Raw genomic sequence first — 15842 nt, 5'->3', positions numbered from 1 at the left:
TCCGGTAACTTGAGAAACTTTGCTAGCACCAAGTCATTAACTTACCGAAGTGATTCCTGCACTGGTGACGTCACGCCTATGACGCAGGAGCACTCTGGTGGCGGACTGTGAACGAGGGACTAGCGCGTGAAGTGTGGCAGCAATTACACTACAGATTTATACCGGACAGCTCTATAGTAACATAGGCGAGAGAGTGGAAGATAAACTAGCGGCAAGAGGCGTGACTACAAAAAATATTCAGGGATTATTTGTTAACATGATTAACATCTATTTATAAAAATCTGAAGCTCTAATTCACATCAATGTTGAATTTTCGTTTTTCTCATCATTACTTTTATAGAATTGGTAATTATAGTATTTAAATCCAGCCTCCTTTGAATTTGTTCTTCTGACACAAATATTTTCAGCAGATATATACTTATCACTTTATATATCTCTATATTTATCTATATATCTCTCTATCCATATCACTCTATCCACATCTCTATTTCTTTCTTTGACTTTCTATGCATCTATGTTTCTATCTATTTCTCAATCTATTTCCCTGTCTATCTCTCTCTTCATCTCTCTATATCTATATACAATCCTCACTCTAATTCTCTGTACATCTCGAAATATATGAGTGTAAAATTCACGGAAATGTTCGTAATTAATTTCACTTGCGCGCCTTTTAACAGCCATAAAATTACACTTGGTGAATATATGTTGAAAATATTTGTGGCAGAACAACAAATACAAAGGTGGTGTAGAGTTGAAAATGTTAAGTTTTAGCCCTTAATTAATAGTAAATCTAATAAAATGAAAAATTCAAAATGGCGTGTGATACTGAACCATAGTATTATGTACTAGCTAATGCCTGGCATGCGTTGCTATGCCTCTTTAAATTTTTGTAATTTTTTTGAACTAGGTTCATGCATACAAAGTAAGTCACTCCCTCCATCTGCCTCTCCATCCAGCTATCTCTCCATCCATATATCTCTCCATCCATCTATCTCTCCATCCATCTATCTCTCTATATATGTCCCTCTATAAATATCTATATATGAATAAAAATCTCAATCTCTCTATATCTCTATATATCTATCTAGCTCTATATAAATCTATCCATATCTCTCCATATCACTCTATTTCTCTCTATGTCTTTCTATGCATATGTTTCTATCCGTATCTCAATATATATCTATCTACATCTATCTATATACAACCCTCACTCTAATTCTCTATACATCTCTAAATATATGTATATATCCTTCTCTCCATCTCGATATACCTCTCTCTATCCCTCTGTGTCTATATCTTCCTATCTATATATTTATCTTTACGAAACAGAAGACGAACACACAAACATACATTATATATTTTTTTCGTATATATTTTATCTATACTTTTACTTGTCACAGGTGTGCCATAGGTATCTAGAAAGACGCACGTATTCGAATATAACGTTGAGTCAAAATTTCAAAGTAATCGGTGAAGAACTTACGTAGAGTTAAGATTTTGAACGAACATTTAAATTTTCATTTGTATACATAGATAATGATTTTAAAAAGTTTATCTAAGAGAAAATAATTTTATTTTGATCGACATAACGTTGGTACCTTATGTTCACACTAGGCGTCCCGTCCCGTGGCAACAGCGCCAGGTTTCTCACAACAGTGTTGGAGCTGCCCGGTATTGGTCTCCGGTGTATTTTTCGTCATTTAAACCCGGTTGCCGAGTCGAAGTGCCATGATGACTGCGAGATGTACGAGATGCACTTCGCCGGAGTTAGTCGCAGGTATTGGGTCTCGCGAAAAATCATCACGATGAATACATGATTGCGTGTATGTTACGTTTCAACCGACTGGCTGTGTAGGTGAATGTCTGAGGGCGTGGCCTTTCAAAATGGAATGACCATGAATGGGTAACGTGCAACAGATACTGTCCACTGGTTCCACTGGTAATATACAATAAGACTAATAAGTGTTGACTCACCAGCAGTAGACTCACAATTATCCAAGAGATTATCCGCCCTTTCTATTGAGTATTATTAATATTCTTTCTTATGGCACGGGTGCACGTAATTTATGTTTGAAACATAGTGTAATAATATCTGAAATTATATTGCTAAAAGTATATTTAAATAATGGATAATAACGTACTGAAGTTGCTTGGCTTGAGGGTTATAGCATAGCCGAATAAGAAGATTTCATTGACGTTTCGGTTGACAATCGCCATCCTCAGGGTAGCAGTTTACCTACTGCAACGTCGCGTCGGTGAAATGTTTGCCTTCGACTCGTCTAGAACCAACAAGCGAATGCTTGCGATTCTTATTAAGGTCTTCAAGGTTTATAATTAGCACCATGCTCTTTGTAGCCAAGTATGGAGTTTTTGATATAAAAAAAATATTTTTTTACTTGAAAAGTGATTAATTGTTTATTTATACCCCTGGGAATCGGCGGCGCATTGACGTCCCTCACGAAGGCTTGACGTAATTCCCCATCCCGCTTAACTAGAGACAGCTTTAAATGCTATCGCTTTTAAAATCGGCTTTCGCGGAACTTAAAGGATTCGTTTTGAAAATCATTAACTATTTGCTCCATGTCATTGGTCTGAAGAATTTGTTGAGTAAACCAGCGCTGGTATAAAATAAACTCTAATGAACTTTTCAGAATAATTTCTTTTTTATTGTTAATTTTATGTATCAATGTTTGGGTGGTATTTATATTCACGTCTTGAGCAATTCCTTCGTCAAGAAATTCTTATATGCATTCTTATTTAACATTTGTGTGCCATAGAGGTTGCTTGAGATGATCTCAAGTGATCGAAAACAAGACAATCTTGATGAAGACCATCTTATGATAGTCCCATATTTCTTATTTCTGAGAGGGCATTCTCCTGTCTCATAGTCATTGCTTGAGAACACCATCGTAGAAGCATGTTTCATAGTCGCTGAGACAGTGCTTAAGAACACGAATAAGATCGTCTTTGCCAAGACCACTGCAGGCATGTCTCAAGCAATTGCTTGTTCTGATCGCAATGTAGAAAATGGCGGATTCTCGTGAACCTCGTATTTTTAAACTTAAATAAATCCTGTATGAAGTGCTGAAGCAATTTTATATGAAGTTTAAATGAGTTTAGTGTTTGTTTGTAACCAGTGGTTACATTTTCAAGTGCTAAACAGACACGTTTATTTTCATATCGATCATAGAACGAGTACAATGGATGTGGAAAACGATGCGTTTAATGATGGTTGATGATACATATCACAATCAGAAAATTTAATTCTACATTCGTGACACCCAGAATACATTAAAAATAATTTAAGAAAAAGTAGCACTACACTATTAATATACAATAATTTTCCATAACTATTTGTCAGAGGTTTGGTAGTGTAATGGTTAGGGAGCTGGGTTTCAAGTCCATGAATTCTGGAAATTGTAATAATGTGGTTCCAATCCAGGCACTGACAATACTTTTTTTTATAGTTAATGAAAAATGCAAATATAGCTTTAAGATAAATTTTATTAGATTAATTTTTTAAAATCTAATTGTTATAATATATTTAAATACATAGCTCAGTTTATTGCAGTGGCGTAGCGTGCCATCTCGGCGCCTGGGGCGGGAGACCCATTTTGCCGCCCCCATTCTATAGGTGCTTAGTTAAAATTAAATTTCACATGCAATGAGGTGCCTTTTATTGAAGTTAAAATAGGATGAGCGGTTTTACAAGCGGATTCTACGGGCCTTATGAGCAGCGAAGTCAGAAATAACTTTGTCAAAATCAATATTAGCAGCCAATTCTTGTTCAATAGACAATATAGCCAAGTTTGATAGTCTAGCGGAGCTCATAGTAGATCTGAGGTAATTTTTTATTAGCTTCAACTTCGAAAAACTTCTCTCACAACTTGAAACACTAATCGCCAAAGTCAAATATATACGAATCAAGATGACTATATTTGGAACCGAAATTCCGAGATTCAGTTTTTGAATGAACTGGAGGAGCTCCAGTGGTCCTTTACCACTTATATCTTCCTCTGATTCAGAACAGGCAACAACAACAAACTGCTGAAGACGCTTCCGCTCCATCTGAAACTCGTCCTTGTCGATGTCTTCTAATACATGGGAAAGATCACACTAGAACTTGCTGTCCAAAAGTTTCGCTGGCATCAAAAATCCGAACTTGTCCGATATTTCTTGAATTTGCTGGAATCGAGTCGTCATTTCTTGAATGATCTTGTCGAATGATGCGATAATCTCTCGACGGATTTCCTGTTCGTGAGACAAAGCTGCATCTTCAGAAGATTCATCGCCATGCATGCGTTTTTTCCTGCGAATTCTTCTCGTTTTGAGTTCGATTCCGAGTTTTTCGCAGAGAGTCTTAGCAAAGTCAATTGCTTCTTGCACGAAACGGTCTCTACTTTCCACTAAGAAGGTTTTCAAAGCGCAGAGTTTCTGAGCACACTTATCCACACTTAGTCCTCGTTCCTGCAGGTAAATCTGTGCTTCATCTACTTCAGGTAGCACTGCAGCCCAAAAGCCAAGAAAAGTTAGGAAGTTAAATGACTGCATGGCTGTCAGGAGAAGACTGGCTCCATATCTTGTTTCGGAAGTTTGAGATGAATCTGTTAATTGTTCCAGTACCTCAAGAACTACCTCAAACTTATTTTTAAGCATCTTGACAGCTACATGTCTAGCGCTCCAGCGCGTTTCAGTGACTCGTTTTACTGCTTGACCTGTGACGGCAACCAAAGCGTTCCATCGAACAGTTGATGCGGAAAAGAAGGCAAACAGCTTCTCCAGAGTTCCAAAAAACGTCACGGAATCCACTGATTCAGAAGCAGCGTGTACCCCAGCCAAGTTTAGTGAGTGGTTTGTGCATGCAACGAATATAGCTTTCGGATTCAGTGCTTTAATCCGGGCTTGAACTCCATTGTGGATCCCTGACATTGTGGCAGCATTGTCATAAGCCTGTCCTCTCAGATTCTGTATGTCCAGTCCGTCTGATGTTATCTTCGCGATTATATCGTTGCTGAGATCTTCTGCATTTTTTCCTTTTGGTTTGAAGAAGTCAATGAAAGATTCTACCACGGCGACTTTTTCTCCTTCGATATGTACGTATCGCAGAACTTGGCTCATTTGGTCATTGTGAGAGATGTCTGGTGTACTGTCCAAGATTACGCAATAATATTTAGCTTCTTGAATACGACGGATGATGGTGGATCGAACTTGCTGTCCCAGTAAGTTTATAAATTCATTCTGGGTTTCTGGAGATAGATACGAAACTGAGACTCTTGCTCCCAGCTTTATCTTTGTCAGGTGTTCCATTAGAAGAGGGTCGTATTTAGCTAGGAGGTGCACTAACTCCAGAAAGTTCCCGCGATTGCCACTATCATCTCCTCGAATGTCTTCTCGATGTCCTCTGAAGGCCAGATTCTGTTTGGCTAAGAACTGGATAATTTCAGCAACCTGTACAGTACATCCCTCCACTTCTCCTCACTTTCGAAAACTTCTTGTTGTTTCTGATCGATGGTTGCTTTACAGTTCAGGCGAACTTCCAACTCCTTCCATTTCAAGAAGCTCTGTTCATGGCCCAGGCTATTTTCATGGTCTCCTATTCTTGGATTTAGCTTCCACCATTTGTTGTTTCCTTCTTCAGATGCGAAGTTAGAGCCGGAATTGCCAAACAGCTTGCAAGAAAAACAATACAAGGATTGCTTCAAAGGCGAGTACACCATCCATGTTCGGAGAACCTTTTCGCGTTAGATAATGGTTTGTAGAACCACTCTTTGGTTAGTTTTCGGGTACCGCCTTTCGTTGAAGTCCCTGAGCGAACAACATCGGCAAATTTGGAACCGATGTGCTGTACTGAGTCAGATCCGCGACGTACTAGAAGCGTTCTTACTTCGTCGGTCATAGGAGAAGGCCAGCAACCTACATCGTCGATATTCACATCTTTGATTTCGGCAGGAGCAGAAGGCACGATTTCAATTATGTCTTCTTTGGCAACATTCACTTTTTCTGCAGGCTTATGACTAGATGCTTGAGGTACTTTTGATGAGTCGACTTCGTCTCAACCCTGCTCTGTGGTGGGACCAGAACTACTTCCAACTGCGACGGCAGGTACGTCTTCTTCTTGTACCTGTAAAATAAGTTATGTATTCCCATGAATATTGGCCGGAGGACACGTTCGAATTTCAAATAAGTATTTTATCTATCACAAAACAAAAGTGGTTTTGGTGACGGCGCGGTTTGCCGGGCTTATAGGAAAATTTACAAACAAAATTGATTTTGTATGGCAGCTACCTTTTTTAGAGTTTCCCGGTAAAAATTGACTGAGTAAGCCATCTTATAGATGTTATTAAAAGATAAAATGACGAGAAATTTGAGAAAAATCGTTGGCGCCATTTTTGAGCTAAATGAAAAATTATGTTTTCTTTGTATGACAGGAACCATAAATAATCAAGTTATCCAAAAACAAAAAAAAAAAAAAAAAAAAATATTCCTAGACTACTACTAGATTTACAAAACATCCCCTATTGAAGTTTTAAATTCAAGTAGCAGGACAAAATTCAGTCGTAAACTTAAAAAGATGTACCTTAACTCAATGTAATTTATGTTAATATACTCCATACTTTTTAAACAATAATCAATGTTCAAACAGCTATTAGAGCAATTTTAAGTGTATTGTAAAATAAGATTTAATGAATGAGTGTGACTCCGTACTTACAGACAAACCTAGGTCAATATGTTTTGCGAGACTAATGTAAGGAATATTGTAACTTTTGTAAACAATAAATAAATAAATAATAATAATAAATAACTGGAGTAATTCTAGGCCATGCATGATTCTAGATGGAGGAATCATATACCCACTTACACTGGAATCACTTCCGCTGCTGCAGGATGCCACCGAAGACGTTAACGTGGCTTTCGAACCAGAACTGGAACTAAAATATTTCAGTAATGCACCTTGAGACTTCTTCGCATCTGCTTCTTTCTTAGCCTTTTTTTTTTTTGCGGAATTCCGCACCGCTTTCTTTGACTCTTTTCATTTTCAAAAACTAGTTCAAAGATTGGGTAAAGTTATAAATGTTTAGTTTTAGAAGATTCAACAGTATTTAAAATATCGAAACACAATCAAAATGACTTTCGTTCCGTATCCGAAACTCTCGCGAAACAAACATACGAGTAAAGCGTGATTGCGTAACGGTACTTCACGATGCATTAAAACAAACAAAGATCAGTACTGTAGCATGTGTGCTACAGCTGCTACCTTTGATAATGCTTATGTTGGCAGAAATGGTTAACATATTTTATTAATCTTTCGGATGCCCTGGTAATCCGAGTTATTTTGGATTTAAGTTTGTTATATGTTGTTTTAAAAAATAAATTTGTAATTCTTGTTTAGTCTTATTATTTTTAAGTTTAAGATTTTAAGTTATTAAATTGGTCTGGAAAGTTCGAGGACACTACCGAATATGTTGGTAATCGCTGCGCTAGACGGCGCGCGAGCAGAACAGCTGATTGTGTGACGTCAGGTGAGACGGGCGAGCGGAGTCGCCTGGTAGGCCCAGGCGGGCGCGCACGTGAAGTAAAACGCGGGTTGGCCATGGTGATGGTTCCACATCGAAGTAACTGTATACGAGTGTTCCTTTTTGAATATGAACGGGGTTCATTTATGTAATTTAGAACGCTTTGGTACGATGAACGCGAGTGGTTGGTGAGGCGTGTGTGAATATCGCGAGGATTTTCCAAGGATGAATTATGTGCGCCGAAATAAACTCCAAGACGGTATGGCGAAGGATTCGTCATATCCGTACAATTACCTGCAGCTACGGTAACGTATAATGGCAAGGGTTTGCCATTAAAAACACTCGTGAGCAAACGAGTGTATTTGGTGACCGGACATCACGACGTCAAAAAGCAAGTAAGTGCCAGCCGTGCCACTGCCCCGTTGACCCCTTTGACCCCTGGTGCGAAACTATAATTTGTGGATTTTTGGGATTTAAATTAACGGACTAATAAAACTGAAACTGGGATTTTACGTTCAGCGTGTTTCACCCAATCCCTGCCAGACCTAGAAGAAAAAAGGCGTCGACCGTTAGAAAATGACTTAACTGAGAAGGGCTTGTAAACTCATAATTTGTAATTTGCTAAATTTTTGGTATATTTATTTGCATGTTAAGGTGTGTCAATTTTTTGCTAGATTTCGCCTATGTTAATTGGTATTTACAGTGGTGATACGCCCGGTGCATATCTATATTTGTATTTGTATTAATATGTTCTTATATATTTTTAATGCCTTTTTGGTAATTATATTTAATTTTTGGAGCTCCGAAGTATATGATCAAATTATAATTTTTTGGGGGAATTGTTAAAGTATTTTTTTTAGTATTATTATAAAGCTATTTTTTATAAGTAGTAATAGGGTATGTTTTTTATGATGGATGCGCCGATTTGTGATGAAACGATTTTATGATATATATATTTATTAAATGTCATATAAATTTTGCGTCTTTTTAACTTGCTGCCTCCTCTCACTGTTCGCAACCTTATTAGTATTTTTTAAGCCTGCTATTAGTTTGGGTTTTAATATTTTTTTTTGGGTTTACCTGCGCTCGCGGTACGGGGCAATATAGGAGTTTTACTGTGTCCCGGTTTGCGGAAGTTGTTTGGTTTGCCCTGGGTTAAGGTCAAACTTTACAGTACAATGCGTAGTACTTAATTCAATGAGTGCGAAAGAGAGGCATCGACACGGACCGACGCGTGAAACAAAAGATTTTGTATGAGTAATTAACATAATGAGTGCGGCTCAACTCGGCTCGCGCGCGCCGGGCGGCGCGGCGTGATGCGATGTTGCCGTTCCTATGTAAACAAACAAACGTTATAAAGAGCTCTGTCGGTGATTTCACAGTTTTTCTTTTAAATAAATATTAAAAAATAGTTGGTGCGCAAAATTTTAGATAAAAATGGAACATTATAGTGTGTCTGACACATGTAATGAATGAATCATAGATCAGATCTCAACCCGCTTCACCGGCGACCCGCCCCCGCGGGCTGCCGCCCGGGGCGGGCCGCCCCCTCCGCCCCACCCACGCTACGCCACTGGTTTATTGATTTTGTTAATTCATACGCAGTAGGCTTTGACACATACTGTAGTCTATATATTTTACTTATAATACGATTAAATTATAGAATCAAAAGTAACTTGAACAAGAAAAATTAACCTATTAGGTATATGAGGGATTAATGTCTTATATTATTGATGAACAAACAAACACTTTATAAAGGGTTTTACAAAATTTGAAGTTCCTCACTATGTACCATTATCAGATTCGTTCAAACTTATTGTTATAATTCTAAACATACATTTTTTCTTACTTAAATTAAAAAATTTCTTTTACCGTGTAGTTAAATCTGATATTTTTTATCAAACTAACATTTACTGAACCTTATCCTGAAGCTGAAGCAGTGATATTTTCTAAAAAAAAAAAAAAGAAAAAAAAAGTTTTTCACTACCTGAAGTATTTTTTGATAATTCTGTAAAGACAAGTAGCTTTTAAACAAGTAGTAATTCAGTATTAACAGTTCTGAAGATGCTAACTTAATTTTATAATTTTTTAAAAGGGTAGGTATTATTAAATCGTTAGATACATAATTTCTTAATGTTAAACTTACACAGGAAAGACAAAAGTCTATAAAGTTCTTAATTTCATTCATCTGAAGTGACACAAGTTGAGATACACTAGAAGGTGTGCATATTTGTGGTCGCAAAACATAATTTTTCCAAGTGTGATTCAAGAGTATTAAAACAATAAACGAATTCCTCACATCAACGTATAAACGCACTTCGAATGTAGTGATATATACTCACTAAATCTTGTTACTATAAATAGCCTCAAATTCTGGGATTTCAGTGCTTGGTGTGAATAGTACCAGAATATTTAACGAAAACAGTTAAATCGGCAAAGTTCGTGTATGCTCGTGTCTTTTCGGCTGTCTCAAGTAAGTGCTTCGTCAAGCGCATGGAAAATATAAAATGCCAAATTCAATCTTGGCTCACAGACCTCCGTAGTGTGCTGTGGCTGGCTGAGCGATCGGCTAATCAGTCTCCCGCGAGTTGAAACTTAATTATAGACATTAATGAATAATTAGCTAATTCAAAATGGTCCGAAGCACGCAGGTGTAGGTTTGGCTCCCGGGAGTTCCACTGCCTGTGCTGTTAGGGCTGACTCCGTATGTCCGATGGGCATGGCCCGCCTGGCAGGCTTCACCTCCAGTGCCGGTTGTGTTTCTGAAAGACATGGGATTTTGAATTACAAGCTTGCAACAAATGCCAGAATGCGAATAGGTCTTGACTTAATTCACCTGTAACTTTATACACCGACAGTTCCTCTATATTTAACTAGTAGTATAGTAGTAGATATTAGAGATTTGTAAATTAGTAATAAGTCCTAGATACTAAGTAATAGTCATCAAAAATATATATATTTCTAAAATAATAATAAAAAATCTAAAAAAAAATTTAAAAAATTAAAAATATATATATTTTTAGTTCTTAGGTATTTTAGTTTTATCTTAAGCACTGCACGTCCATCCCTGAGTTGGGTGTTTGCATATTTCGTAACGAAATGCCTAGTTTGTAAGTCATTTATCTTTTTTCTGTTTTAGTTTCTTAGTTTTTTAGGTGCTGACTGGCGGCGGAGTGAGTGGTCAGTGCAACCACTCACCACCAGGGGCGCTTGCGTCCCTGGTCACTAAATCCAGTACTGGACAACTGGAAAAGCGGACCACGAGTCCAAGTGCCCAACCCCCGCATGGTAGACTCTTTTCTACTCTGTCCAACACTTCATCCAGACCATCCTCTGTCTCCTGTAAATTCCTACACGTAATGCATGCCAATTTGCATCCCGCATGATGTGCCCAGGGATTTCCCTGTGTCTATGCAGGTTTTACCTGGGCCCAACCTATCTCTAGTTATAGTCTAGATTTAAGAGTGAGGGGAGTTAGTCATGGCGCCAATCGCTGCCATGGCTGGCCAATCCCCTCCTAGCACATGATGCATGCGACCCTCTCCTTGCATGGCTAATCCCAGCATGACTAGGCGTATAGGCTTCGGCCTGAGACGCACCTAGGTCCCTCCCTAACTCGGACCCCTCCAAAATACACTTAGTTTTAGTTAGGTTAGGAAAAAAAAATCTTCGTCAAGCCATGAGTACGTCAAACAAGCTGTTGCTTGAGCATGCAGTCTTCATGAAGCTATTCTTGTTCGCGGACTATGAAACATGGAGATTGAAATCGCTGCCTTGAGAAACAAGACCATTTTCGTCAAGACGGTCTCAAGACATTGCTCAAGATGCGACTATAAATACCAGCCTAGGTCTTGGTTTTGTAAAATGCTTTTAGAGGGGTTTATATATCTTTTTTAAAGTTTGTTTCCAAGAACACAATGAAATAGTTTGTAAAAAAAGGAAATTAAATTGTTTCGGAGACTTTCAGCCATAAACTATGTTTCAGGAATCAGACTCTGCTGGATTTAGGAGCCAATCTAATTCACGCGAGGTCTTTGAAGTCAAATTTCACCACAATTGTTCAGAAAACCATAGCAGTGGAGAAACTGGCTGAAGGGAAGAGATGAAAAAGGGAGTTACCAGGGAAATCTTCCCTAGTGGGTCCTTGAGTGTGTCACGTAAATGCCCATGGAGGCCATACATGTAGTCTACGAGTCTGGCTGGAACCCCGCTTGGCGAACTTGGCTCGCGAGCCAGACTAAGTTATTTATGAACATACATGATATGGACACAGGCACGTCTAAATTTACTCGAAAATTTTAGGTACTTGAAGAGAATGTATTTTATATTTTGATCTATCATTAAGTGCATAAAATGTATATAGCCTCTTTACATACTTCATTAAGAGGTTATAAATTATATTTTGAAAGCATTTTACCATTGGTAATAAATATTGATGCTCCTTCTTGAATAACATGCATCATTGTGTCCCATTATGCTGTGATAAATAGCAACTAATATTAGAAAATACAGTTTGATTTTACTTCAAACCATATATTAAATAAACATAACTATTGCCAGTTTAGTTTTCTATAATTTTGTCTGTAGGAAATTATTAAGTTAGGCATATTTTTGCTCTATAGTACTTTGTATATCTGACATGTATTTTATTTGATATATTTTGTGCTTTTTAGTTCCCAACTTGTACAGAAGAATTAGTTATGAACGCAAGAGATTTCCCATCAGTGTCAAACTTTCCCGATTGTGACGAATGCGCGGACCGTAAACATGTGGTTATTGTTAAACCTTGTAATGGTACGCTCGTATTACTTCAACTACATATCAGTACATATTGGTTTGTCCGGTGCCGGTTTAATGGTTGATGTGGTACTGCAGCCATCTTATATTGTGATGTCACGGCGGCAATTTTGATGTCAAATTTCCTCTAAAATCCTCAAAAACCTAAAAAAAAAAAAAAAAAAAACTCAAAATTACTAAAAATTGCCCTATTTCAAAAAGAAAATTCAAATTTTTTGGAAAATGTTTCCAAATTATTCCTTAAAAAAATCTGTAGGGAAAATTTTCCTCAGAGTGGGAATTTTCCACAAAGAGGGGAAATTTTCCTCTAATAGGGGAAATTTTTCTCAGAAGGGAAATATCTTTAGAGATCGGAAATTTTCTTAGAATGAGGTCATTTTCCTTAGTGTGAGGTAATTTTCCTTAGAGGGAGAGGCCAGAAGAATAATCCGCGTTCGTGGATCTTCTTTTTCTTTTTTGTTTGCCATTGCAAAAAAAAAAGATATGTTACATGGAATAATGAAAAACTTTTGGGAATGATTATTTATATTATTGAGAAATCAAAGAAAAATAATTTTTTTTAAAATTTTTGTCTGTTTCTCTGTTTGTTTGAGCATCAATCGAAAACTACTTGAAGGATTTTGATGAATTTTTTTTATTAGAAAGGTTTTCGGCTAACTTAAAAACTAGTCTATATATAATTACAGAATTTCACTCCTAAGGGGGTGAAAAGGGGGTAAATATGGTTTTAAGATAATTTAATATATTTATGAAAATAATCAAGCTAAAGAAAATATACTTGGTAGTACCAACAATTAATATACAAAAACATCCAAATGCAAAATTTTAAATTTTGCTGAAAAAAAACCTTAAGCTTTTCATAAATTCACAAAAATATCACCAACACTTTTATTGAAATTTGGACAGTAAAACGTCTGTCGGGTCAGCTAGTATAAAATAAAAATCCTTAAAAATTATTCCTTTTTTTTTAAATGAGGTAAGGTTTTCGCTTATTTAGGTGATCATTGTTTAAATTTAATGTTGATTAAGTAATGTCTGCGACCATTTTATTATTTATTCCTACCGTGAATTTGCATGAGATATGTTCGGGGACTGATGTTGGGTTATCCAATAGTGGTTTTCCCCTTTCCCCTCCCAAAATTTAATTCTGACACCCCTTTCTCCCACTAACCTTTCTCCTACAGGATATCCCGGACGCATATAACACCACCTTCCTCGTCCTTTTCACGAAAATCCGCATTTCCCATATTCGCCGCGGTTTCCGAAGCTAAAATAAGGGTAGGAATGGAAAAGGAAGGGTGGGGAGAAAGGAAAAAAAGAGCATAGGGCTCATCCGTCACCAACCATCATACTATTTTACGACTGACTCTGTTTAAGCTGCAGGGTGAGACTCAGCTTTCGCCCTCGGGAAATTACCAAACGGCTTTATACATTGGGGAGTTTAATTTTTGCTTATCCTAAGTTACAAGCCCGGGCGTTCGTGCAACTTCGGAATTGTTAAATTGTAAACATCTTAGCTCTCTTTACACAGCATTTGGTAGGAGTAATTTCGTGAATGGAATGGAAGTCGATTGGAACGGAAATATGTAAACACGGTGCTGCCAATTGTGTAAGTTTCAGAAATCTGGAAAGTATGGCGGACACGCGTGAATCATCCGTATATAGGCTATTTTTAACTAAGCGTATTGGTGCGCCAAAGTAAACTTTTTAATATCACAACTCTACTTTAATACTTAATGCTATAATTTATATTCATAAAAATAAATAATAACATCTTAAAAATACATTAAAATCCTACCATTGTAATTTTTACAACCCTTACTTAACACAGAAATGTAGAGATACAAGAAATTGTTAGCCTACATATATTCGACACCATGTTGAATAATTAAATTTTGTGGTTAATTTTTACTGTTAAATATTAAATGTTGAATCAGCTCAATAAGGTTAATATTTTTTTTTGGTTTGTAGGAAGTATTTACATATTTATTTCTGTTGTTTAAGCAGAAACAAATATATATATATATATATACCTATATACACTCGGTGTAATAATAGTGTTTTAAAATGTTTGAGGTTAAGATTAATTTAATGTGCCTATTGGACTGCAACTTTTAGTTTGAAAAATGCTTAAAAGATAGAGTCGAGTTCGTGATGCTTTAGAGAAACATCAAAGTTTAAAATTTATTTGATGCCATGTTTGTTCCAACACAATTTTTCTGGCTAATAAATTATAGGCCTATGCATTTTTAAAGTTTCGATTATATCTTGCTTTTCAAGTTCACAACATGTATTCTACGATAATTTCACTACCATAAATTTTATTTTGGCACACCAATACAATTAGTACATCCCCCGAAACTCGCGGCAGTTAATACATAAGGTGTATGATGCCACACATGCGTCCGCCATCGGCTCGTATTTCCGTTGTGTAATGCGTGTCTTTTTCATTACATTTCTGTTGCATATTAAAATTTCACCCCCAATGCCCCTAAAGAAGTTTAACCTTAAAAACCCAGGCTATGATATTCCGGTCTAGGGTGAAATGTCACATGTTCAGCGTCGAGGCATTTACATGCGACGCATTCGGTACTCCTGCTGTTCAGCTAGTCCACAGAAATCAATAGTACCCTCTTGTTAAACAAGATTATATTTAGGATTATAAAATGGTGGTATTATTTACAGTTTTTCCATAAAATGAAAGTTTTTTGTGTATTTTTCACGCTTAGCATTATTTCATAGAATTTTACGCTCTATTTCGTGTCCGAGATTCACGTTTTAAGTTTATCTTCAACATTGAAACACACGAATTTTCTCGTTACAGAGGTAAGGGTTTTATACATCATTGGCGAGTGCTGAAAGACTGGCACAAAAAAATATTTTTTTGTGGGGGGTTGAAGAGAGAATAACAACAATTGTACCGTATTTACGTTGATGACCTTACCTTCATTCTAACCAATCATTCACTTTAGAAAAGATCCCCCGTCAATTATAAATAAAAAGCACAATTTTTGAAATTGTTAATTTTCAGCTTGTAATTGACACAAGATGCATACTAATACTTTGTTAAATGGCTCTTCAGCCTAAAGTATTCTTCAAAAGAGAATCTTAAAGGATTTTCACCATTTTTGTTAACCTTCCGAGTGGTAAGAGCCTCACAGAATCGCCGATGTGACTTTTCGTAAAAGAATGAGTCGCAGGCATCCTTGTGACCTCTCAGAGGCTTGTGATGACAATAGACGTTAGTGGAACCAGCCAATTTTTACAGTTTGAGTTCTGTGTTTTTATTATTGTAAAATTTTCAATTTTTAACAGCTACAAAATATTGCTTGAAAATATGAACATCGTAAAGAATTAGCAAATACAAATTCTCCGAAAATGTATTTTTTTATGCAATAGATTGTTATCTTCAAAAGAATTCCTCGCCATATGCAGCATTTGTATCAAAGTATCCTTTTTTCAAGACAGTGACAGTAAAGGGCGCAGCCTTACTATACGGAAACAGCCGCAGCTTTCTTTTCTCTGCGCTGC

Source organism: Bacillus rossius, chromosome 1 (genome assembly GCF_032445375.1).
Source record: "Bacillus rossius redtenbacheri isolate Brsri chromosome 1, Brsri_v3, whole genome shotgun sequence".
Taxonomy (NCBI): Eukaryota; Metazoa; Arthropoda; class Insecta; order Phasmatodea; family Bacillidae; genus Bacillus; species Bacillus rossius.
Note: the sequence above shows the minus strand (reverse complement) of the source record.